This window comes from Equus przewalskii, chromosome 5 (genome assembly GCF_037783145.1).
Source record: "Equus przewalskii isolate Varuska chromosome 5, EquPr2, whole genome shotgun sequence".
Taxonomy (NCBI): Eukaryota; Metazoa; Chordata; class Mammalia; order Perissodactyla; family Equidae; genus Equus; species Equus przewalskii.
Genome location: NC_091835.1, coordinates 83,408,683 through 83,433,383, shown reverse-complemented (window position 1 = coordinate 83,433,383; position 24,701 = coordinate 83,408,683). Strand labels below are relative to the sequence as shown.

Genomic DNA, 24,701 nt, shown 5'->3' with positions numbered 1-24,701 from the left:
GAGACAAATATTACAGAAATTAATTAACAAGACGTTTCAATCAATTAGTCTTCTTACATCAGGTATGCTTTTTAAATTATTCAATGATATAAACAGTTTAATTTATCTTGACTTTTGGGTTTCCTTCTATTTCTAAAGATATATCATCTTGATTTTTTTCTGTAGTCTAATTAAACGGGAAAAGATAAATACTGGGAGAGCTACCTTGAATGTTTTATTTACATTTTTAAACATAAGAATTGAGAAATTTGTTAATTACATATAAGCATTAATAAACAAAATGTAATATTTCAACAAAATCATCATTAAAGTTGACTCCAATGGCCTCCCACTGAGGGGAAGAGATAACCAGAACAAAGAGCAGGAGATATCTACTTATAAAGATAGAGCTACTTTTGGACAAACGCACTGACATAGTATTTAAATACTTATGTTTCAGAATTATGCAGGAGAGAAGAACATTCCTAAAATTTATTTACAGCATACATAATCCAATGGGATAAGAGAGAATCAGGAATGCGACCTCTAAAGAGAACGTGATCAAAGTATGAAGGATTTCTCAGGTAACACATTTTCTGTTTAATTTCACTAAAGTATGGGCATTGTGTTAAGAAACGAGCTATATGTTTTAATTGTCATCGTTAAAAACTAAGTGTTGGGCCAGCCCCGGAGGCCTAGTGGTTAAGTTCAGTGCACTCCGCTTCAGTGGCCTGGGTTTGGTTCCCAGGCCCTGACCTATACTGCTCTGTTAGCAGCCATGCTGTGCTGGCCGCCCACATACTAAGAAAAAATAGAGGAAGATTGGCAAGCATGTTAGCTCAGTGCAAATCTTCCTTAGCAAAATAGAAAAACAAACAAAAAAACCCCTAAGCATTATTATTCTTTAAATGCTACCTAAAAATTGAATACAAAAGCACTGACAAATTAAACTACACAACTATGTTTGAGATCACAGGAGGACTGGGCAGGAGAATACATTTGGGAAGGTAATTTTTGTGGTTTGGGGGAATTGTTTCTTTACTAGTATTAAGTATTTTTTTCTTTGACTCTTTCAATGCTGTTCACCAAGCTAATCTATTTTGATGGCTTGAATATTGCTATAGCAGCTTCTTTATGTTGATGTTATCAAAATATATATTCCCCTATCCATTTGATCCATTTCTGGGTAATTCTGGGAACAGTGCACAGATGGATTTATTTTCAATTCTGAGAGTCTCTATCTTTTAGACAAGTTTGGTACTTTACGTATTTTTGCGGTTACTGATACCTTTGTTCTTGTTCTGCCATATTATTGTGTATTACGTATCATACTTTCTCTTTGCTTATTTTTCCTTGCTTTCTTTTCCTGTCTTCTCTTCAACTGATCAAGATTTTGTTCCCCTTTTCCCCTCTACTCAATTGGAAATTATGTATTCTATTTCTTTCTTCCTTTCTGTCTTTCACTGTTGACCTTTAAAATTTAAAAAAATTTTTAACATTCATTCACATACTTAGATTTTCTTAACAAAGTCCAAACTTAACAGTATCTCTCTCCTCCTTCTGAAGACAATAATCTTAGCACACTTTAATTTTCTTCAAACTTTCCCCGACTCCCATATAATTTTTGCCTAAAATTTTAGATACATTATGTTACTAAACATAAAAATATTATTTTGTATTTATTTATAGAAAACATTCATTTGCATTTTCTGTTATGGTTTCCTGATTCTTTGCTCACTTTTGGTTCTTGTACATCACTACTTTCACCTAATTCTATAAATTTATTTAGTTAGTTGAAAAAATAGACTTTCAAAGTTCTAATGATTGTCTTTATTTTTAGAGGTGCGAGTATGCTTTAAAATACCGTCATAAATTATAGCTTGACCTTCTGTACAATATAGTACAGTTATTTTTCTTTCAGAAACCTTATAGATACCAATCTATTTTCTTAGGCATTTATTTTTACTGAGAAAAGTCTACTGTTAATCTGATTTTTATTTTTGTTTTGTAGGATTTTCTCTTTACCTTAATATTCTGCAATTTCACTATAACGCGTCTCAATGTGAATGTTTAAAGTATTTACCCACGGGCTGCCCTGTGACCAAGTGGTTAAGTTTGCATGCTCCGCTTCGGTGGCCCAGAGTTTCGCTGGTTTGGATCCTGGGCGCAGACATGGCATCACTCATCAGGCCATGCTGAGGCAGCATCCCACACAGCACAACTAGAAGGACCTACAACCAAAATATGCAACTATGTACTGGGGGGCTTTGCTGAGAAGAAGAAGGAAAAAGTCTATTTACCCTGTTGGATTTCATCCGTCTGAAGACTTTCATCTCTTTTCGGTTCTGAGAAATTCCAGGCACTATGTCTTGTACTACTGCTTTGCGCCCATTTTTTCCGTCCTCCCTTTGGAGCTCCTGATAGACTGTGCCAGGCCCATGGCTTCAACTGCTTGCAGCTATATGTTTCTGTTTGATTTTGTTTGTTTTGCCAATTTTATAGTAATATCCTGGTTTCTGGATCATATATTTCCCCTTCATGTTTTTGAGTGTGGCCATATGCTTTTCAATTTATAAAGTATATTTTACCTATAATTTATATATTTGAGCCAAAGATGGGAGTTTTAGCATTGATTCCATTCACCACCCTAACCAGGAAGTCACCAGAATTTATTAAAAAGAGAAAATAAAAAGAAACGATATACAGCGGATACATGAAAACAAAACTGGCTAAACTTGTAACCACTTACTTAACCCCAATCAATATTTCTTTCTCTGCCATAAAATAAGAAGAGTGAACTTTAGCTAAGTCACTCTAATAGGCATTACTGAGTTACGTGAGAGTAATTCCATAGACCCACATTATCTACTCCTAATTAAGAACAAGAGATCTTCCTCCTTCTAATTCTCCCCGTGACTCCACCCCGCTTTCCCCTGCAGTTCACGTGCCTTCTAAATCTGCCAAGGAAGAGAAGGAGCATTATCCCAGACCGATGGCCGATGGAACCATGTAGTCCCGCAGAAGAGAAACGCAGAGCACAAAATGGCTCTTGATGCAGCGGCAAGTGAGAAATTGGGCAAGTACACAGACCGGAGGAGGAAGATGCCTGGCACTTCGTGAGTCACCGCCAGGAGAGACTTCTGAATTATTACCTTACATTCAGATCCTTCCAGGTAGGCTGGTAACAGTAGCTGTTGCCATGGCAACCTACAGATGATGTTAGAGTCTCCAACTCATGAGGCACTTACACTGTCAATAACAAAGCCTGAAGGAAGCAACTTTTAGTTTTTTACTTACTGTTAAAATTTTAATATTCTTCTGATGTTGTCCCATGGGCATTGTGTTCCCAAATGATTTTGATTTGTATCTGCCACAGTTTCCTGAGGCAAGCTGCAATAACTGTCTAACTCCCAGATAGAAATAAAGATATTCAGATACAAAGAAGTGAGGTGTCTGGCCGGAATCCCAGAGAGGAGTCAGGGAGCCCTCAGAACGAGGCTCATAGCCCTTAAACCTTCCCCACCCCCCACCCCTGAGACAGCAGTTCTGTGCATAGACTAATATATCACTCTACCTAAAGATGTTTTTAAAAATGATCTCTGAAGTCAGCAAAACCAAACCCCTAAAACAGGATCTTTCTTGGCAGAAGAAAAATATATGATTTGTTATCTGAGCTTTTCTTCAGATTATTTTCCAAGTGATCATTAAATTAAGCTAATATCCCAGATTACATTGAGTGAGGTACACATATAAAATCCTAGTCACATTCCAGGAAGATAATTCTTGTTGGGATGGAGGAAGTCATGGAGTGAAATATAAAATCCAAGATCTTATTCTTGTCTAATGTCTACATGGATGAGAAATTACAGATCAGAGAATTTAAACGACTTACCCAAGGTCACACAATGAGTAGGCAGAGCTAAGAAGAGCAAATGTGTTCTCCTAACTTCTGGAGCAGTACTCCTGCTACACTGAATAAGGTGATTGCCCTCCCTGATTACAGCTGACAGAGCCCGATGGGTGACGAGGGGGGTGGGAGTGAGTGATTTGTGGTGGTAGGTCCTCCTTTTCCTGATGTTGTCATAGACAGAACAGAAAATCTAACTTTTGTTACGCTAAAAGTAGCACAGTATCTGTGAACTTTCAGGTAACATTCTAGAAAGGCCCAGTTTCTTTGTGGCAAGTCATTTTACTATCTTAAAATTCAAACTGTTAGGGAAATAGAAAATCAAATATTGGAATGAATTCGAACACAACTCCTGATAAGGCAAAGAGAAAATCCATGATCACAGCCAAAATTTCTGCCTCGAAATGACCTTCAGCAGCAGCAGAGCCATCTGCCTCACCTGGGAAATGCTTGTTTGGCAGCAGAAGCCCAGCCTTGCCGTACTTCACGTCTCTGGTCTGACTCAGCTCCTGGTGATGTTTCCTTATAGCTAATATTTTCGTTTCTTGAAGACTATGAACAGATAGGTAATAGACATGCAGCCTACCAACGTGCCACTCATCATCTTAGCTGGAGCGGTTTCTTCCATTGGTCACGTTCAGTAAACAGTTTAAAGAAACAGATTTAGCCTTTGCCTTCCACTGTGATCACCTGATGAGTCATGGCACACTGAGAAAGGAAAAGTGTCAAGAATATTTAATCAGTAGTGATTCAAACAACCGACATATTTGAGAGAATTAACAAAATCAGCACACTCATTGCTCCAGGCTGATTTTTCTTGGTGGTGAGGCTAAATGAAAATCCTCAGCCAGAGCAGCAGAAGTCTTTCAGTTTCAATTCATGCTGCCAAAGTTAAAAGACGGCCAGGATGGCAGGCTGAGTCACTGCCTAGGTCCGTTACAGCTGTGTTTGTCATATTCATAATGAACTTCTTGATTCCAAGGTTAAAAAAATTTACTCATCTTCCAGTTTTATTCTATCTCTTACCCTCCTTCTCTTCCCTTTCCCTCATCCCCACTCCGTTCCAAGGCATTGATTGCAAAGCAGTTCAAGGCATTTAGTATAACATCGGTTCAGAATGTCCTGATTTAGCCGGATGTAAGCGTCCCGGGTAAAAGATTCTGAAGGAGGGATGAATCGATGAGCAGGATTCTTCTGAGTGAAGCTGTCAAAGACAAGCAGCCAGAAAACGTGCTTAAAACTAATAAGACAAAATGTATTTGGGAAAAACTATGAAGCTAAAGTCTAGGCTTAGACAAACACTGGTAAAATTTCAGGCTGTGGGAGAACTGACTTAACCATTTGTGGAAGAAAGGCTGTGGGATTTTATTCACGGAAAGTTCGGTACGAGCCAAAGGCACAGTGTTGCAAACTTCACTGCATTATGAGAAGCATGGCGTCCAAGACTAGCGTGGAAAAGATTGAATTCCACCCTGCAATAATCCTATCATATCTGGATCACCGTATATAGTTCTGGTAGCCAGATTTTCAGGAAATTAATGTTTCTGGCTGGCATTCTTGATCACTTCTATGTCACATTTAATTTACATGATGTATGCCTGTGTCCTGAACCCATCTACCAAGAACCAGTAGTACTAAACGCTCATGAGAAAAATGTCAAATAACATATGAAGAAGAATGTAGCGACAGAGAGTGGACCTATGAAAATCCAATTGCAAATTACAGAAGGACAATTGCCTCACGATCAAATGCCTTCTTCAAGTAACATTCAGTCAGATTCTGATGGAAATGAAGTTGATCTGTAGTGTCCAGCTTAGGCCTTTGGATATGACTTCAGATCTCATGGATGCAAAATAAACAATATTCACTTGCTAATGATAATGGAAACCAAATGGGAACATGAAAGTGATCTATCACAGAAGCAGAAGCTATTGACCAGGAAGCTGATCTGTTTCAGTAATGTTTGGGGAATTCTTTTTTTTTTTTTTTTAAAGATTGGCCCTGAGCTAACATCTGTTGCCAGTCTTTTCTTCCTCTTCTTATTCACCCCAAAGTCCCCCAATACACAGTTGTATATTCTAGTTGGAGCTCCTTCTGGCTCCGCTATGCGGGACGCCGCCTCAACGTGGCCTGACGAGCAGTGTCATGTCGGTGCCCAGGATCCGAACCAGCGAAACCCTGGGCCACCGAAGCAGAGCCCACAAACTTAACCACTTGGCCATGGGGCCAGCCCACGTGGGGAATTCTGACTACGAATGTATTGTATTAAATAATTTATGTCCAAGTGTTAGTCAAAAGTACTATGCTTGTTATATTAAAAAATGATGAGTTTGATGCCTTATTTCTAGACCTGAATGCTTTAGCTGGGGGGGAGAGAGGATGAGAGATCCTGGGGTAGGGGTCGAGAGTGATTGGCTTCGTGTGTGCCTTCTGCTTGCTTCGTAGGATCCAGGTCCTCCAGGAAGAAAACTTGCGGATAAGTTAGGGTGACTCAGCAGCACGAGGGAAGTAATTTGGAGTTACACCATCATCTTTTGAGCAGGTTTAGAGGGACAAGCAGCCTTGGTCACTCCCAGTGGGAGTAAAGAAAATTCCCGCAGACTCTAGCAAACAAAGGAGCAGTTGTTAAGGGGTACAGAGCACCCCACGGCTTTCACCCCAGGGCTCCGTGCAGAGAAGCAGGCCAAATCCACATCTCCCAGGCTTCCCCTGAGAGGGTTCCATGTGCACACTCCAATGGCTGCTGCCTGAGGGCTGGGCATCTGATTGAGCACACGCCGTGCCTGCGATCCTCTCTGGAGACCAGAACAAGAATGAACCTGGAGGGCATCATGCTCAGTGAAATAAGCCAGACAGAAAGACATATACTGCGTGGTGTCACTTATCTGTGGAACCTAAAAAAGAAAAATTGAAGTCATAGAGACAGAGAGCTGAAGAGTGGTTGCCAGGGACTGGGAGCGAGGGAGGTGGGGAGAGGTCAGTAAAAGGTACCAACTCGGTCACAAGATAAGTAAGGTCTGAGGATCTAATGTAGAACATGGTGACTATAGCTCACAACACTGGTGTTGTACTACTTGAGTTTGCTAAGAGAGTAGAATTTAAATGTTCTCTCACACAAAAAAAGGGTAAATAGGTGAAGTGGTGGGTGTGTTCATTAACTTGACATGAGCAATCCTTTCCCAATGTATGTGCAGATCAAATCATCATATTCTCTCAATAAAGCTGAAAAATAAATAAATAGCTGGTATCTGTGTCCAGAACCAGTCATCTAAACAAGCTCAGTTCATACTGCAGAGTTAACTTCTACCAGAGTTAATGTGGTTAGATCGCAAGGAAACTTAATTGATTGGCTCTCTTCTATTAAAATTGACTTTGTCCAAGGTGAACTGTTCAACTTTGGAAGAGGAGAAGCAACTGCATCATTCTTAAACGATGCTCTGTGTAACTTAGTTAAAGGTGGGGAGAGGGAAGTTTCTTTAAGCAGAGGAAATGGAGTCACAGAGGCCAAAGAGACAAGGGCAAATGTCACATCTGGAGAATTTCAAATAGTTCAGAAGACAGTGAGGAGAAAGTAAGTGGCAGGAGATGAGGCTGGATAGGAAAGGGGCATCGTGAAGAGCTGGCTGGCCTTGCTAAGGACAAGGGATTTTTATCCGGAGGGTTACGAAGGCCATCTATGTGTTTTAAGCAGGTGTGTGTCTGGAATCAGATTTACAATTTAGAAAGACCACTTCACTACAGTATGGAGAATGGGGTAGTACTGGGCAAGCCATCATCCCAAGGAGACCGGGAGAGAACAGAAAGTTGTTCCAATAATTCAGCAAAAATTTGGTGGATGTTTACCAAGTTAGCAGCAGTGATGACACAAAGAAGTGAAGAGAATCAAGGAGATATTTTGGAGGCAGAAATCATTAGGAACTGGAATCTAGTTTGGTCATGGAATGAGGGAGAGACAGAGTGAAGGATGACTCTCTGGCCTCTGTCTTGGGCAGTGATGTAGACAGAGGTGTCTTCCCAGAGAGGGGAATGCAGGAATGGAGGACAGCTTTGGGAGGGAAGATGAAGACAATATGTTTAGTTTTTATATGCTGAGTTTGAAATGCCTGGGAGACATGTAAGTGGAGATATCTAGTAGCACTTGAAAATATGTACTGGAGGTCTGAAGAGAGAATGTGCTGAGCTCCCAGTATGGGAGTTATCGGTATATATGAATGTTAGTGGAGCCACTGGAGCCGATAAAATCATAGGAAGCGTCTATTGAAGGAAAAGAGAAGAAGGTAAGGGGATAGATCACCAAGGAATATCAGCTTCCGAGAGGTTGTCAGAAAAAGGGACCTGTGAAGGAATTTGAGAAGGCGCAGCTGGGAACAGGAGAGCCAGCTGAGCACAAGAGCAGAGGAACCAAGGACAGTGTTTCAAGAAGGAAGAAGTGGGAACAGATGACGGACACTTCTGAGAGGTCAAGTAAGATCAAGGCTACAGGGAGCACATGGTACTTAGCAACCACGCAAGGACAGCATGACCTGACACTCAAGTTCTTACAATTTACATGCAACTGGCAGGGAATTGGCAAAACAAATACACAGGCAGACATCATAGAAGCATAAGAACATGTGAATTATGCAGTGAGCATGTACACACAATAGAATTAAGATGGTCTAAGTCACATTCGGTGTAATTATTATAGGAAGGCTTCAAAGTAGACTTTAAACAAGGTTTTAGATGGGGAGAAATTTGACTTGGTAGGAGACCGTCCCTATGAGAGATGGAAAATCGATTCCGTTTCTCTAAAGTTTTGGGGGATTGCTTTGAATTCTCTTCTCATATTTCCTGTGTTCAAGGTAAGTTTCAAAACTGGGGCTAGTTTATTGTAGCAATACATCATATTTGTGACACTTTGTATTCATTGGCATATAATATGCAAGAGTTTTCTCCCTGCGGTCACTGTCAGTTTCATTTTGTATATTGTATTCAGGCCTAAGATTTTTGGGTTTTTTCCACAGAAGAAGAATAGGGAAATAAGATTTACTGAGCCAGAAGTCTTCGTCTCACCACGCCTTTGTGGGGTGGGCTCTACCCTTCCCATTTTTTGGGTGGAGAAGGTGAGCCTCAGAGAGGGTCAGGAACTTGCCTCAGGTCAGGGAAGCCGCCTCTTCCTAACATAGGTTACTACGCTGCCTCTTCCCTGTGCCATCCTTCATATTTTGAAAAGTTGTCACTAAAAAGCAGGCAAGATTCCCATCCTTTCCTCATAATAGGTTTCTGATCATATTTCTTCATTCAAATACCACCTAAATGCCTAGATTAAAAATCTTTGCTTGTAAATACGGCGCTGAAAGGAAGTGCACTCCAGAGTTCTTTATCTGATGACTCTAAGCAATTAGGAAAATCATTATTGTTACCTTCACATCATCACTGTTACTATCACTCTGGCAGTTCACTCAGACACCAATAAAACATAAAGAAAAGGCTTTACGAGGTGGCTTAAACATAAAAAAGGATAGCTAACGTCATCGTCATATAGAAGAAATAATACAATCCACGTGCTGTAATCTCCGTGGTCCAAGACAGCATGTGTATTTCTCAAATATCACCCCCACCCACACGTATATTTGCTGATGTTTAAATTTCTATTAATTTTAATGTTTAAAATTCTATTAACAGAGTGTGAAGCCTTTCACTTCACAAGAGAGGTGAGTCTTAAGGGCACATACCTTTTGAAAGAGGGAAACCCAATGAAAAAAATGGACACCAAGGTATAAATTACTGTTCTAATTAGATCTAGATGGTAGAGAATAGGTAGAGAGCAGAAGTCACTTTATGACCGAAGTGTCAGGGGTTAAATGGTGCCACAAAAGGGGGAAAAATGAGGGGCTGAGATGACCAAAATTTGCAGCTTCCTATCTTTGCTTAAAAGCATCCCTTACAAGGTTAATACGCCTATAATTCCTTCTCCCCGCATTTTGTAAAAAGTGAAGGCAGTCTTTCTTTTTAATTCTGGACTACAGACATTGCTTTCCTTAGAAGCTTGTCTCCGGCTTCCATCTCTAGATTTATTATGCAGTTCCCTGCTTGTTGACATGTGCTTCAGCGTGTTGATCCCTCCTGATGGTTTTAAATTATAAATGCCTTGAGGCCAGCGTCTAACTACCTTGCTTACCACAGCAGAATACTACTGGTACATGTCTGCTAAAGAAATAACAAATATCACTGATTTGGTGTGTGAAAATTAGGAGTATTTGTCCTTTGATTACCTCCCATAGAGGCTTCCCAGGTTGTGAATGTTAGGCTACCATTTTAGGTTCCTGCAAAATATGGCTCTCTCTAAACCTAAAAAGAGAGAAATGAAAGAGTGAGAAAGTCAAGGAAGAGGCTGAGGGTTGAGACAAGTGCTGTTGTGACCCAAATTACTTCTAAGTGATGAGGGTTTTAAAAAAATTTTAATCTCTTGAACTGACAAAAGTATGGACTTTGTCTATTTAAAATTTCTCTGTTTCTCAAATCTTTGATGCTCACACTTTGTGTATTATCTTCTGAACAGTAAATACTTTTATTTATTCTTTTGACATTCCTTTTCCTAGTGATTAATTTAAAAAGTTTCATTTGAATGTCTCTGAGTGAAAGTCACCTGAATATTGAAAGGAACAATTTTTGATCAGAACATGTCAAACAGTGTTTTTACATTTTTTAAAGCCTAGAGACACCTTGATAGAACGTTCTTAGATTTCTGACAAAGTATTGGAGAAATCTCCATTTGTCTTGGTCAGATGAACTCAACTACCAGGACTGATCAGCCATAGGAAGGGAGAGATTTATTTGAAAGAGTGATAAAGCAGGATGCTACCTCGTTAGGGATTTTTTTAATGCTCTAAATTTATCCAAGCACATTTTTTGCTAATGATCCTAAATAGGACTGCCAAGAGAAATTCACATAGAATATAATGACGACCACATTGTGACCCTGTTTCACAGCACACCGGCACACTAGGAAAAGGAATGTCAAAAGTGTTTACTATTCGGAAAGTAATACACAAAGTGTGAGCATCAAAGATTCGAGAAATAGAAAAAATTTTAAATAGACAAAGTCCATACTTTTGTCAGTTCAAATCACCCTCTTCCATTTCCATTTCCCTCCATCCTTTCACTCCTCCCATTTTTCCCATCCTATGTCCTCTCTCAAGTTGGTACAGGGGATTGGTATTGAAAGTGGTCAGGGGACCCACCCCATGGCATGGCAGTTAAGTTCATTGTGCTCTGCTTTGGCAGCCTGGGTTTGTGGGTTCAGATCCTGGGCATGGACCTACACCACTTGTCAGCCACATTGTGGCGGCAACCCACATATAAGGCAGAGGGAGATTGGCAAAGATGTTAGCTCAGGGCTAATCTTCTTCAGCAAAAAAAAAAGTGGTCAGGAGGAACACTTGATGGAGAATGAGATGAATGGGCAGCTTAAGGTTGTATAAGTGAGACGTGAAAGAAAGTCTTCAAAATCTCAAGGATTAAAACTCAATCCAGTGTTTTTTGGTACATCATAGAGGAGGAGGGAGTCTCTAACAATTTTTCAATGGCCACTTTATTGTTAATATGGCCTAATTCAAATCAGTCAAATATTGAATGAGGGTGAGAAAATTTCTCCTTGTGGATTCAGATTAAATATACTACCTCATTTTTTTCTTTCTGTTTTTAACCATATTTCTAAATAAGAAATCATCTTGTTCAATATTTAATAAACCCAGAGTATAACTTAATCTGTAAAACACCTAAATTAAGAAAAGAATCAGAGATCGTATACTTTAATATAATCCCAGTTAACCTCACTGACTTTAAAGGCTCCTTCAGCAGGTACAATATTTGGCACTGAGGAAATAAAATGGTAAATCCTGAACATGGGCACGCAGCTTTCAGAAACAATTGCCCTGACGCCATAAATATAAGGTACTAAAGCTGACAAGTATTTTCAATCAAGAAGCAGGCCAAAAATAAAAGAGATGAGAAAGAAGATAAAATACAGAAGGTCATTTGGGCCATCTAAAGAATAAAATTCTTTTTGCAGAAAACATTTTATTAAGACACTGCAAAATAAATTCATGAATTGAACAGCTGTGCTTTACTTCTAAAAGATTCCATGGAGAATTTATTAGTATGCATCACATCTAAGAGCCTGAAGTTTAATTACACAAAATTATTAAAAAGAGAAAACTTGTGTTTCTCTTCCTTTCAATGAGAGAGAAAAATAAGTGCTTAACTGAATACCTTCAGAGTCTCCACAAACTGAGTTGGGAACGTCTTTTCTTTTGTAGTCTTGGGCTCTGCTCATATCATTCTCTACCTGTGAGGAGAGAAAATGCATGGTGGGAAAATATGGTAGAGTATGAGGATAGCTTACAACCCCACCTGCACTCCACCCCATAATTAACACAAATTGCCTCCAAGTTGCCAAAACCTCAGTCAGGCCAGAAACCCACAGTGGATATGAAAGGTAGATGAAGTTGATTTTCTATCCTCCTGCCCCTCAATAAGGCCAGAGCCTAAAACATCATGACCATGACATTAAAATTCCACAGCTCAGTCAGAATCAAAGCCTATGAGTGAGTTGGCTCCATATCCAAAAGCTGACAAGAGGACAAGTGCAGCAGTAGATCAAGATTCACAGAGCTGTCCAGGGTCCTGACCCCACTCAGCACCATCTGTGGCCCTCTGCCTCCTTCCCTGTCTCTATATTTTAAACACTAATCATCTTAACCTTCAACATTCCTTCAGAAATGCTGACAACTCTTGCCTGTTACTTCAGAACACCTCAAGACCTTCCTATACAATCTGATCTTAGAAAATCTTAATAGATGAGTCTTTCTCTCCTGCTCAACCTATGAACATCTAGGATAGGGAGCCTGTTACCCTCTCGTTTAAGTGCATGCTTTGATGACCCTGGAGAGATTTAAGACCGTTAATCTTTTCTAAGGACAAAGTGGTTTAATTTTAAAAAATTATTTCCCAAATTGGACTTCTTGGTTATAAAAATATCCATGATTTGATACTCTTGTGCCCCAGTGACTACCAGCATTAGTTTTTAAAAGATAAGGTAAGACAACACATTCACGGAGACAAGGTCAATGTAAAAAGGCCAATATAGCCATGGTCACTGTTCATCACACATATGGTCCCACTCTAGAGCAGAAACTGCTAAAAGAGAAAAACAGATATTAGCATAATGCAGTCTAGTAACCAGGAGGTCTTACTAAAATATTTCCTGTCTAAAGAAAGGATAGGGGGGCTGGCCCCGTGGCTGAGTGGTTAAGTTCGCGCGCTCCGCTGCAGGCGGCCCAGTGTTTCGTTAGTTCGAATCCTGGGCGCGGACATGGCACTGCTCATCAGACCACGCTGAGGCAGCGTCCCACATGCCACAACTAGAAGAACCCACAACCAAGAATACACAACTATGTACCGGGGGGCTTTGGGGAGAAAAAGGAAAAAATAAAATCTTTAAAAAAAAAAAAAAAAAAAAAAAAAAAAAAGAAAGGATAGGAAAGACCTACTCTGAGACTCTTTGTCAGGTAAGAATATCCAATTGTCTACTGTGATTTGATATCTATCACTTACAAATTTATGTATTTCTTTTGAAGCCAGAAATGCTTTTTAAAAAATCCCTCATATTCACATAATAAATAGGAGTGTTTATGGTTGGACACTATTTTTTTACTCTAGAGATTTAGATTATTATTGAAAATAATATAAATCCACATGGCTAATTTTTGAAAAGCTGTTCTTAAAATCTAGTAAATTTCTTCTTAAATAATGCAACTTCTGACCTGCTTAGTATTCAAGCCCAAAAACTGAAATTCTGCCACCCTCTTTGCAGTCTATTGATTTGAGAACTACAGCTGCTGAAATTAAACTTTATTGTTGGCATAGAGCTTTCAGCTGAGGAAGCAGTTTCAAATTGGTTTCTTTTCTAGCCCAGCTTAATATTAAGTAAATATGTGCCTATAAGTGTCTCTAGCAGATTATTACCTAAAGTGGTGCATGCAACTTTGCAGGTGCAGCTCTGAGAAACTAAAACCTACTTTGGTGATGAATCTTACTACCCAATGGATAAACCTCAGTTTTGAAACTGAATACACAGTTCTCCTCAGAGCTCTCAGAGTGATTTCAAGTTAGACCTTTCTTCATTTAACATGCTTTTAAATTTAGTGCTCTAGGATATGTGCACACAGCAATGAAATGGGCACAGTCCCTGTGCTTGAGGAGCGTCCTGTCTAGGAAGAAGACAGAAACACAAATCAATACTATAATGGAACATGGCAATAAATAGAGATCTGCACAGTATATGATGGGGAAGGCTTCTCACTCATGTAGGGGGTAGTTTTAGGGAATAGAGAAGGCTCCCCAGAGGAAATCAAGTAGAGACTGATGAGAAGGATGTCTTTGCTTTATTTCGCTAAAATAGCAAGTCAATTTCCTGGTTCAAGAAACAGTTCTTATTCTCTAAAAATAATAAAATAATGTTTCCCCTGCTGGCATAAACACTAACAGAAGTAGCGGAAATAATAACCCATCATTTTATAGGCATTCTGAAAGACAAGGGGGAAATGACTAATAGAAGAATTATATGAAGCTGTGAGTTTTGAATAACAAGACAGTAAAGATATCACCCATTTTGATCTCAACTCCATAGGCAATGAGATTTTGGGAACTAGAGGAAAGAAACACAATGTCTTTTCATGAGTGCCCTATCTTTTAAAGAATATTGTGCTTTTCAAAGTTATGCCTTGAAATACAATGAACAAAACACGCAGAAACTTGTCTCAGAAATCAATAAAACTTGATTTAGTTTAATATTGTGCCAATTTAAACTAAGATCTGAATTCTATCAGACTTCCCTTCTTAATAGAGAAAGCCATGGTTACTAGCCTAAGCAAAGATAAATCTCTACTCAAAAAAAAAATCTCATGCCAATTTTCCTGTGCTCTGATGCATTTTTGTATTATAATAAGACGGGGCTGAGAATTTTGAGTGAAACTACTGGCAAAACTATTTTTACCAATTAACTATTATGAACAAGGAAAGGCAGTACAAGCTATATCCTGTATGTATATAACACAAACATGAGTGACAGTTTGTCACTTTGCCACATGATTTGAACAAAGGAAAAAATAATCTGGATAATTCAAATGGATTTGGGGGCTGTGGTTAAGTTCTGGGATACAACACTCCAGAATAAAGAATAAGAAAGGAAAACCACTGTGTTGCCCACAAGCTAAAGAGACAAAGCTGTAAAAGGCGACAAAGCCTAGGGACAATTTTATCTCCTAAAAAGAGTACATGGGCATACACACGTTCTTATTTACACACAGTGTAACCGTCACCACCACCAGCAGCACACTTCCTCAGCATTCACTATGTGTCAGACACTATCCTAAAGGATTTCCTTTTATTGTTTTATTACGTCTCTGCAACAACCCCAGGAAAGTTGTTTTTCCATATTTCAGAGTCTAAGACCTCAGTGACTGTGAGACATGCGCTGTCAAGAAAGTAAAAACAATTAAAACTATGATTTGCTTTCCATTTAAGCCACATTTACATTTTAAAGATTTTATTTTTCCTTTTTCTCCCCAAAGCCCCCCAGTACATAGTTGTGTATTTTTAGTTGTGAGTTCTTCTAGTTGTGGCATGTGGGACACCACCTCAGCATGGCTTAATGAGCGGTGCCATGTCTGCACCCAGGATTCAAACTGCGAAAACCCTGGTCCGCCAAAGCAGAGCGTGCGAACTTAACCACTCAGCCACGGGGCCGGCCCCCACATTTACATTTTAAAATGTGAAATAATGTGCACTCGGCAATCAATGAAATTTAGTACTCTGCCCCTAATTTTACAGAGGAACAAACTAAAGCCAGAGAGGTTAAAATAACTTTTCCACAGTCATATTCAGGCAAGGAGGCAAAGTGGAGGAGCCGGCAAATGGATCTGGAAAGAAGGGCCACTGCCTGTTCTCTGGATCCTGACGACTGAAGCTCCTCTGTGCCTGCCTCCTCGTCTTTTGAAGCAGAATTTTTAGTTTTGAACTAGATTATTCCTAAGGCCTCCTTTAGCTCTCATATCTCAGATTCTTTATCTTCACAAACAGGCAACAGTTTACAATTTAATGAGAAAAAAAAACATGATCATGCATGGCACAACTTTCTGACTGTGGAAATGAGAACAGGCCCGGGAAAGGAATCAGACTTTGGGGCAGCATAGCACAGTGCAGCAGCAATGGGTTTTGAGCAGAAAGACCAGATTTCTTGTCCCAATGCTTAGCTATGTGACACTGGGTGAGATGCTTAACCTCTTTCAACTGAAGTTTCTTTATCTAAAAAATAAGAATATGTCTGCTTCAAAAGGCTGCTCTGAGGATGAACTATTATAGTGAAAGTGAACCCCTCAGCATGGAGCATTTGTTCCAAGACTAGTCCCCCATATTCTCAAAACATTAGCCTAAAATTATATTCTAGGCTCTGGTACTAGGTATTTGGGGCTATATGTATTCTCTTCTCAGAAATGTCATGTGACAATGGAACTGGGAAGTTGAGAAGGATGGGGGCAGCTGTGCGGTGTATTGCTAAAAGAGAGGCATTTTAGAACATCACAGCTGTAGATACTTACTGTTCCCACCCCACCCACTGCATCCCTTCCCTTCTTCTCATATTGGTACCATGGGAATCACTCTCTCTTCCATTCTCAGTCCATGCACTTTGAATGTAGTTGACTGAATACCGAACTCCATGGAAGGACTCAGCCTGGAAAACCAAGCATCTCATCAGATCTGAAGAGATACACTCTGGAAAGCTTTGCTGCAGCTGTGAGAGGAAGCATGTGCTCTTTTCCACTGAAATTGAACCTTGAAACTTGCAGCTACTGAGAGCCATTTTGCTAGCGTGGGAGTGTAAGAAATAACACAGTGCGCTGGGAACAGAGTTGAGAGATGGAGAGACACAGTGTCCTGGTTGTATCGCGTTAGTCCATGGATCCAGCCTCACTAAGCCATGTACGACCCCGTCTTAGTCAGGGCTGCTAGAACAAAGTACCAGAGACCGAGTAGCTTATAAACAACAGAAATTTATTTCTCGTGGCTCTGGAGGCCGGAAGTCTGAGATCAGAGCGCCGGCATGGTTGGGTTCTGGTAAGGATTCTCTTCCGTGTCACACACTTCTCATTGTGTCCTCACTTGGTGCAGAGAGGGTGAGGGAGCTCTCTGGGACCTCTTTTCTAAGGGCACTAATCCCATTCATGAGGGCTCCACCTTCATGACCTAATCACCTCCCAAGGCCCCACCTCCTCATACTAGCACTTTGGGGGTTAGGATTTAACATATGAATTTGGGGGACACAAACATTAGTCCATTGTAACCACTGTGAACTAATTCCTTTCACGCTTAAGCCTCTTTGGGTTAGGTTGTCTATTACTTGCAACCCAAAATTATCCTCAATAACTCCAAATAAGATAATATTAGACTGCTTAAAGGAATTTGCTTATTGGGAAGTGAAACCACTACTAACATCCTTACCTAACTCTCTTCCTAGGACTGGACAGAACCAAGACTACCACCGCCATTTTGCAAGCTGCCTCATTCACAAGCATCAATGACAGAAAGTCAGGCACAGAGAGAAGAGCTGCAGTGCCCCCTGTTCAGCGTGTGACACCTGCACCCACAGTGCTCCTAGAGTCGCCCTCACCACTTGCTTGTCCTCTTGGACACAACCACTTAATAACCGAAGGCCATATTCTGGAGATTGCTGGCAGATTCTTTTTCTCTGAAGCCTTTAGTAAGACTGGTAAAACGCAATTCATAAAACGGACTGGTGTCGGTTCCCTTTTCTCTCATCCTTGTAAAAGCGCTGATGGAGGGGCCAGTGCAAAGGAACAGCAGGCTGCAGGAGAAGGAAGGGAGGCCGTGGGGCCCGCACCAGCTCATCGCAGATCTGAGAAGGAACGCCAGGCAGGGAAATCCATCCTACAGAACACAGTCTACACAGGCCTGGAGAGTCCTTTTCAGTCAGGACTTTCAAGGGCTGCTCTGAGTCCTACCTGCGAGTTGGATAACGTCCAGGTGTCCGTGCAATCCGCATTCCTCAGCCCGGCACTCAAGGCTCTCCATCATCTGACCCCAAGCTAGCTCTCCAGTGCCCTCCCCCGCCCCCCTTTCCCATAGTAACCAACTACCTTCCTCAGACCCACCCCCTCCCAGCTCTCAACCACGTCCGGGAGGGCTCCCACAGCTGTGACTTTGACCTTTCCACCTGACAAACTTCTTACCTCCTTTCCCCTTTCCTAATTTCAACAGGGATCAAATCCATTCTCTCTTGTCTCGTGACGCTGTCCCCGACCTCCTCAGTCAAAAGCGGCTTGTCTTTCCTCCCAACACTTTCGCTCACGGTGCTCTCTTCTCACGGCGCTTCCACACTTCCTTGCACGATTACCTGTCGCTTAGTGCGCCTTCCATTTCCGCGATGAGGTTGTTTACTCCTTGAGGTCAAGCGTGACTCTACCTTATGTTTCGTAATCAACCCGGTAGTTCCTGGCACAGTGATTTGTGCAGAGTAAATGTTTAAAAAAATAGTTTGCACTTGAGGATTGAGGCTGAGTAACACGTCCCCTGCACGTGTCTTTGCTCACAATCTCTCTGGAGAACGGAGTTCGTAACTGGGCGTCAGATCCGGGAGAGGCAGACAGGTGGATGTCGGGGAAAGAAAGACAAATGGCTAAATGTTAAGCGGGAGGGGCTGAAGGGAGGGGCCAGGTCAGCAGAGCTGAAAGGAAGCACGTGGGACAGCAGACGCCGCGTCTGCGCACAAGCTCGGCTCCCAGGACGCCCAGGAAGCGAGCCTCCCACGCCCCACCGCACTGGCCGCCCAGGCGCACAGGTGGGAGCTCGCTTGGTTGGGTTCCCCCGCCACTGACGCAGCAGCTCCCGGCAGCCGGAAAGGGTCCACCCCGCGAGGAGGACAGCTCAGCACGTCCGCGGGAAGGCCTGGGGCAGCCTCGGGGGCCGCACGCCTCGAAGGGCAGGCGCGGGCCTGCGCAGAGGGCGGACGGAGCGGCGCTCGGGACCCGGCGTGTGGCTCGGGGAGGCCACTCGGCACCTTGGGGGCTCGCTTCCCGCTGCCTGGCTGATAGGAGGTACCGCCTCCCCGCCCTCCTTCCCAGCACAGACTCTGTCCATGCGGGCAGAATATGATCAACTGAAGTGCCTTTCCCATCGTTCCTTGCAGATGGGGTGAGATCATGGTTCAGAAATCACTGAACTGGGTTTTTTGGAAATCTCTTTACAGAGAACCTAGAATCTCCTTTAAAGAGAGTTAGGAGGTGTGCCCCTCTGCATTTCAGCTTCCTTTCTTCCTCCTCCCACCTGGAACATGGATGTGATGGTGGGAGCTAAAATAGCCATCTTGCTACCATGAGGCAATCAAGAGACTAGAGGCCCTTCACTGTGTCTGGTGAAGAGAGAGGTGAAAGAAGCCTGGGTCTCTGATAGCCATGGAGCTGGACCAGGATTGACCATCTCTGGAGATTTTAATGTGAAAAAAAATAAACCCCTTTCTTGTTTCGGCCGCTGTTTTTCCCGTCTCTTTACCAGTAACCAAATGCAATTCCTACTTCACAGCATTGTTATATAAATTAAATGAGACAGTATATGTATAAAGGGTCCATATATGTGCTATTATCCTTTCTTCATACCATTCATAAAAAACATTATGGACTAAATAAGGCTCAGGACATCAATTTATTAAAACCCTGTCATTTTAGTTAGTTTTTGTTTTTTTGGCTTACTTGTTTGGTTGACAAATATTTTAAAATATTACTACTTCACATATATATATCACGAATAATTGCAAACTCTCTTCTTCTACTTGTCAACTGGCCCCTCTGGATTTTTGTTGTTGTTGTTGTTCTTTGTTTTGTTTCATTTTTTAGTGTTTGTGGATGTGCATGGGGTCACAGAACTTATCCACACACAGAAAGTCCTTGCCTGGCTCTGCCTGGCCAGCGCCCATCCATTCTTCCAGCTCATCTGACTCCCTCCGTCTACAGTAGCCACTGTCCACCAGTGCTGCTCCCAGATCCTTCCGTGCCTGAGCCCCTCATCAGTTAACCTCACCAAATGATTCAGCGCTGAGTAATTTTCTTCTTCTCTTGCCTTTCAGTTGTTTGATATGTGGAATTCTTATCCTCTGCACTAAACTGTTACTTCCTTGAGAGAAGAGACTACATTCTTTAAGGAGTGTCCAAATGAGATCAGTGTCACGAGGCACGGAAGGACATCATTTTGTTGTTTAGATTCAGCACAACTTAGGGTTGCTTCTCCTGTCCCCCAGTCGCTAATAGTGTCCAGCACAGAGCTTGGCACGGCAAAGATGCCTAATAAATTCATGCTAAATGGAATTGAAAACCCTTTGCCTTGTTTAGGTCATGATGCCAGAATGAAAAACATTCAAATGATATTCAATCAAGAATTTTCGTCTGAAAAGTCAAAGTATTGCCCAACGAACTTGATGTATGGGGAGAACAAGTGCAACTGAAAAGAACACAGAGCTAGCCAGGACGAAGTGGAAAAGTACCAGGCTGGTCAAGAACCATTTCCCAGTGCTCTGTGTCCTGCACTGACCAAAGAATTTGTTCAATCCAATCAAGGAAGTCCTTCGGTTGAATGCCAGTGAGCTCCTCTCCACCTCAGGGAGGCAAAAGCTGAGCTTGCTGTCTCAGAAGAAGCCCATATCTGCATATTTTAAATTTTCTCTTAGGATGGCTGGCACAGAACAATTATCATTTCCACTATCTCTTGTTTGGAGGAGGTATTTTCATGCTAAGTCAGAGATTAAGTATAACATTTAATTTAATTTTCAGTTTTCCATTTCCTTTACAGCTTTGAAACAGAAATTACTTTTATTAAAGTATGAATTGAAAGTCAAAACAAAATGTGGTGGCAGAATTTCAAGTGCATAACAAAAAAGAGAGTCAAAAGGTAAGGAATTCATTTCCACATCTGAGGATTCAAGCAAGTTGCCAGTAAACTAAAATGTAACTAATAATAATTCGATGAATAATTTTAAGGGTATCCAGCAATTTTCTGTCAATAAAGGTGGAGCATACAGAGAAAATTCTTTATTTTTATTATACAGTGAATATATGCCCCTCAGAGAAAAAATAGGAAATATAGATGCAGATAAAGAAAAAAAAGAGAAGAAATATTTTTAAATCATCCAAGAGCCCCCCACGGAGACGAGAAGAGCAACTGTCGCCATCTGGAGGTAAACCAATTGAGAGTATATCAGCTGTCAATAAGATGATGAGTTGGATCCTGCCTGACCTCCCACAGCTGAGGCTGAGGCCAGTTGAGGGTAAAGGCAGTCATGACTTCACACTCTAGCCGTCAGGTCTGGGGCCAGCCTTCCTCCTGCGGCCCCGCTGGGAAGTCCGGTGCAGCCCTGGCACCAAGTTCACTCTCTCCCCACCCACGCTTTACAGAAGATGAAGAGGAAAGGCAGGAGGAGGCTTCTTCCTCTCCCACGTGGAAGAAGAGGAGGGTGTTTTCTCCTGCCTGAAGCCCAGTGAGGGGAACTCCAAAAGAATCCTCCCTAAGTGTTGGAGGTGACTGTAAGGTGGGACACCAGCAACTTATTCTCAGCTAGGTGCTGGCTCAGGGACAGACTCTTGTATGTGCTTCCTATATGGGAACAGACCATGCTGAGGGTCCTTTCCTTGGGAAAGCACTTGGGGATCTGAGAATCTAGGAATGTAGCAGTTAGATTTTAGCAACTTTTTCCATCTATGGGGGAAAGAGGGTTTGCTTGCCATATGTCCCTTGAGGTTTGGGGGTACACTTAGCTTGGAGAGTTCTGAAAGTAGGAGACTATCTTTGAAAGGATGTATCAATGGTGCTGGATATAAAGTACTTGGAAAGAAGAGTGGTCCAACCCCCACTCCATTCTTGTTTTCTCCGTGTCTTGTAGGGCACAAAAAGACACTGGTAGTTTTTCTGGCTCCACATAAAAAAGCATGGGAATTATGAGACAGGAGCCTTGAGCCTGTCCAAATGTGTTTTTTGAGGGCCAAGTAATGAGGTATTCAACTTTGAGAGGGCATTGAGAATACATAGAGCAGGTGGGCCGACACTCCTGCTCTCTGGAGAAGGCTCTTGAGCGCCAGAACGTGTCCAGGTGAAGCCAATCACCACCCCAAGAAAATCACACTCACAGCCCGTGAGGAGCTCTCCACATCAACAGAGGTCCCCATATCAGATAACAGGCTGAGCCAGAGCAAAGATAGGGTCTAGTGAACATTTAGGCGAGCAGGCCTCTGTCCGCTCTTTCCCCTGTGTCACCAACGCTGAAGGAATCAGTGCCAGGAGAGAAAGGGGAAGGAGAGGTCTTAGAACCTAACCACACTGCCATACCCCTTCCTCCTTACCCTGAGCAAGTAGGGAGAAGGGGAGAGGCCAAGCTTTGAGTCAAGAATTAAGAACTACATTTTAAACACAAAAATAAGATTTTTCTAGAAAGTAAAAGTGACTGAAAAGTTATGGACTCTAGCTAAGACTTTACTGAAGAAGCAACCATGCACACGTTTATGCACCAAAGAGTTGTGAATTCTCAATAAGCTTGTGCCGTGTGTGTGTGAATGTGTGTATTCTGGAAACATGTAGGACTCGGTTATTCATGCAAACTCTCCTGTTGAAAACAGCTAAAAATGCTGGATAAGGTTTTTAAACTTTTTTGAAGAAAACCTTCAGAGCATGGAAAAGACATAAACAATTATCAGGTTAAAATTTAAGTACAAGAAAAAACTCAGAATCGTAAGTCAAAGACAAAGTCCCCTTTTGTCCCGAGGACATCTGCTTAAGCAGAAGAAAATGAGCTGTAGCTTCCACTGCCTGTACAGCACAGGGAGCAGATGGGCACCCAGAACCCATCCATCCGTTTGTGAAACTTGGGTCCCAAACTGCTACACACTTGGTATAAAGATAAAGCGTGCTTATCCCATTTAAACAAATAAAAAATAGACTTGAAAATATTGGCAAGAAATAGATAATTATAAAAAGTGATCTAGCAGATTTGAAGAAAAAAGATGGGTGTGTTTAACAGCAGATCAATACTGTTGAGGAGAGAATTCGTGAACCAGAAGATAGGTCAAGAGAAGTTATCCAAAATGCAGAGCAGAGAGAGCAAAAGATGGAAAATATGGAAGAGAGGTTAAGAGTGATGGAAAATAAAGCGAGAATGTTGAATCATATTTAATTGGAGTTTTGGAGGAGAGAGAATGAGACAGGGGCACATAGGGATAGATTATGGCTGCAATTTCTGTAGATAGGGAAGCCACCATCAACCCATTCCAGAAGCCTATGATTCTGGAGTGACACAAATGACAATAAATTCACATTTAAACACACCAGAGTAAAACCTCAGAGAACCAAGCAAAGCAAATCTTAAAACAGACAAATTTAGAAAAAAGAAAGAAGGAAATTACCTTCATAACAGCACCAATTATACTGACAGACTTCTTCATAAGAATATTGGAAGCCAGAAGACAGAAGAATATCTATTGAATGTGTTGGGGAAAAAACAACTGTCAACAGATTCTACACACAGCAAAATAATCTTACAAGAATGAAAGACAAATAAAGACATTTTCAATTATACAAAAACTGAGGAGAATGTGACCATTAGACCCTCTCAAAAGAAAATTCTCAGGGAATACTTCAGGCAGGAGGAAAATAGTCCTAGAGGAAAGGTCTGGAATGCAAGAAGAAATGAAGAGCAAAGGAAGTGTTGAAAAGGGGATAAATCTAAATGACCATTGAATATTATAAGCAACAATAATAATATTTTTGGAAGTTAATCAAATGATAGCATTAAAATACATAAGAAAAACAAAAGTCCAAATAAGGCAGTACAGAGAGAAAAATAAAACAAATTATTTAAAAAAATAAATTAGATAAAAAACTAAATTTATCAGTAAATGCTCTAAATAAAGGATAAAGATGGTCTGAAAAATAATTCTAATTATATGCTATTTACTATGGATATATCTGAAATACAAAGACACAAAAAGGTTAAAAGTAAAAGAACTGAAAAAATATATACCATATAAAGACTACAACTCCTTTCCCACAAAAATGCTGGTATAACAAATTAATATTATAAAGAATGAATTTCAAGACAAAAAAGCGTTATTAGAGATTAAGATAATATAGCATAGGGATTGCTTTTTCAAATTTGTATGAAATGTATAATATCATGTCAAAATTCATGAATCAAAAATTGATACATCTATAAGAAAGAAATTAATAAATTCATGACCAGAGAAGGAGCTTTTAAACACACTTCTTTTGGTTATTTGTTCCACAAAGAAACAAGAGTTTAGCATAGAAATAGAAAATTTGAGCAGCATAATTAACACACTTGACCTAATGGACATATAAAGAACACAGCACCAACATCTACTGAACATATATAAGGCACAGGAAAGTTTATGAAATTGATTACTGACCCATCAAGTTTCAAAGGATTGAAATCATACAGTGTATATTTTCTGATCACATTGAAATTCAGCTAGAAATGAAAATGAAAAAGAGAACTAGAAAGTCCTCATATGTTCAGAAATTTTTTAAAACTGTTTCTAAAACATCCATATCGTTTAAAGGAAATCATAATGCAAACTAGAAAATATTTTGAACTGAATAGTAATAAAAATACTATATATCAAAAATTGTCGGATGTAGCCAAAGCAGTACAAATGGAAAGCTATACTCTTATATGCAAATATTAGAAAAGAAAACATGC

At 40.8% G+C, this 24,701-nt stretch overlaps 1 long non-coding RNA gene across 1 annotated transcript; it reads right to left on the bottom strand.

Annotated features, from left to right (window-relative positions):
* Nucleotides 1-201: 201 nt before the first annotated feature.
* LOC139083416 (uncharacterized) lies at nucleotides 202-18,625 on the bottom strand. Its single transcript, XR_011540120.1, has 3 exons — nucleotides 18,178-18,625; nucleotides 12,140-12,215; nucleotides 202-5,090 (listed from the first exon to the last, which is right to left on the bottom strand). It is a non-coding gene; the product is annotated as an uncharacterized lncRNA (long non-coding RNA).
* Between the last annotated feature and the right edge of the window lie 6,076 nt (nucleotides 18,626-24,701).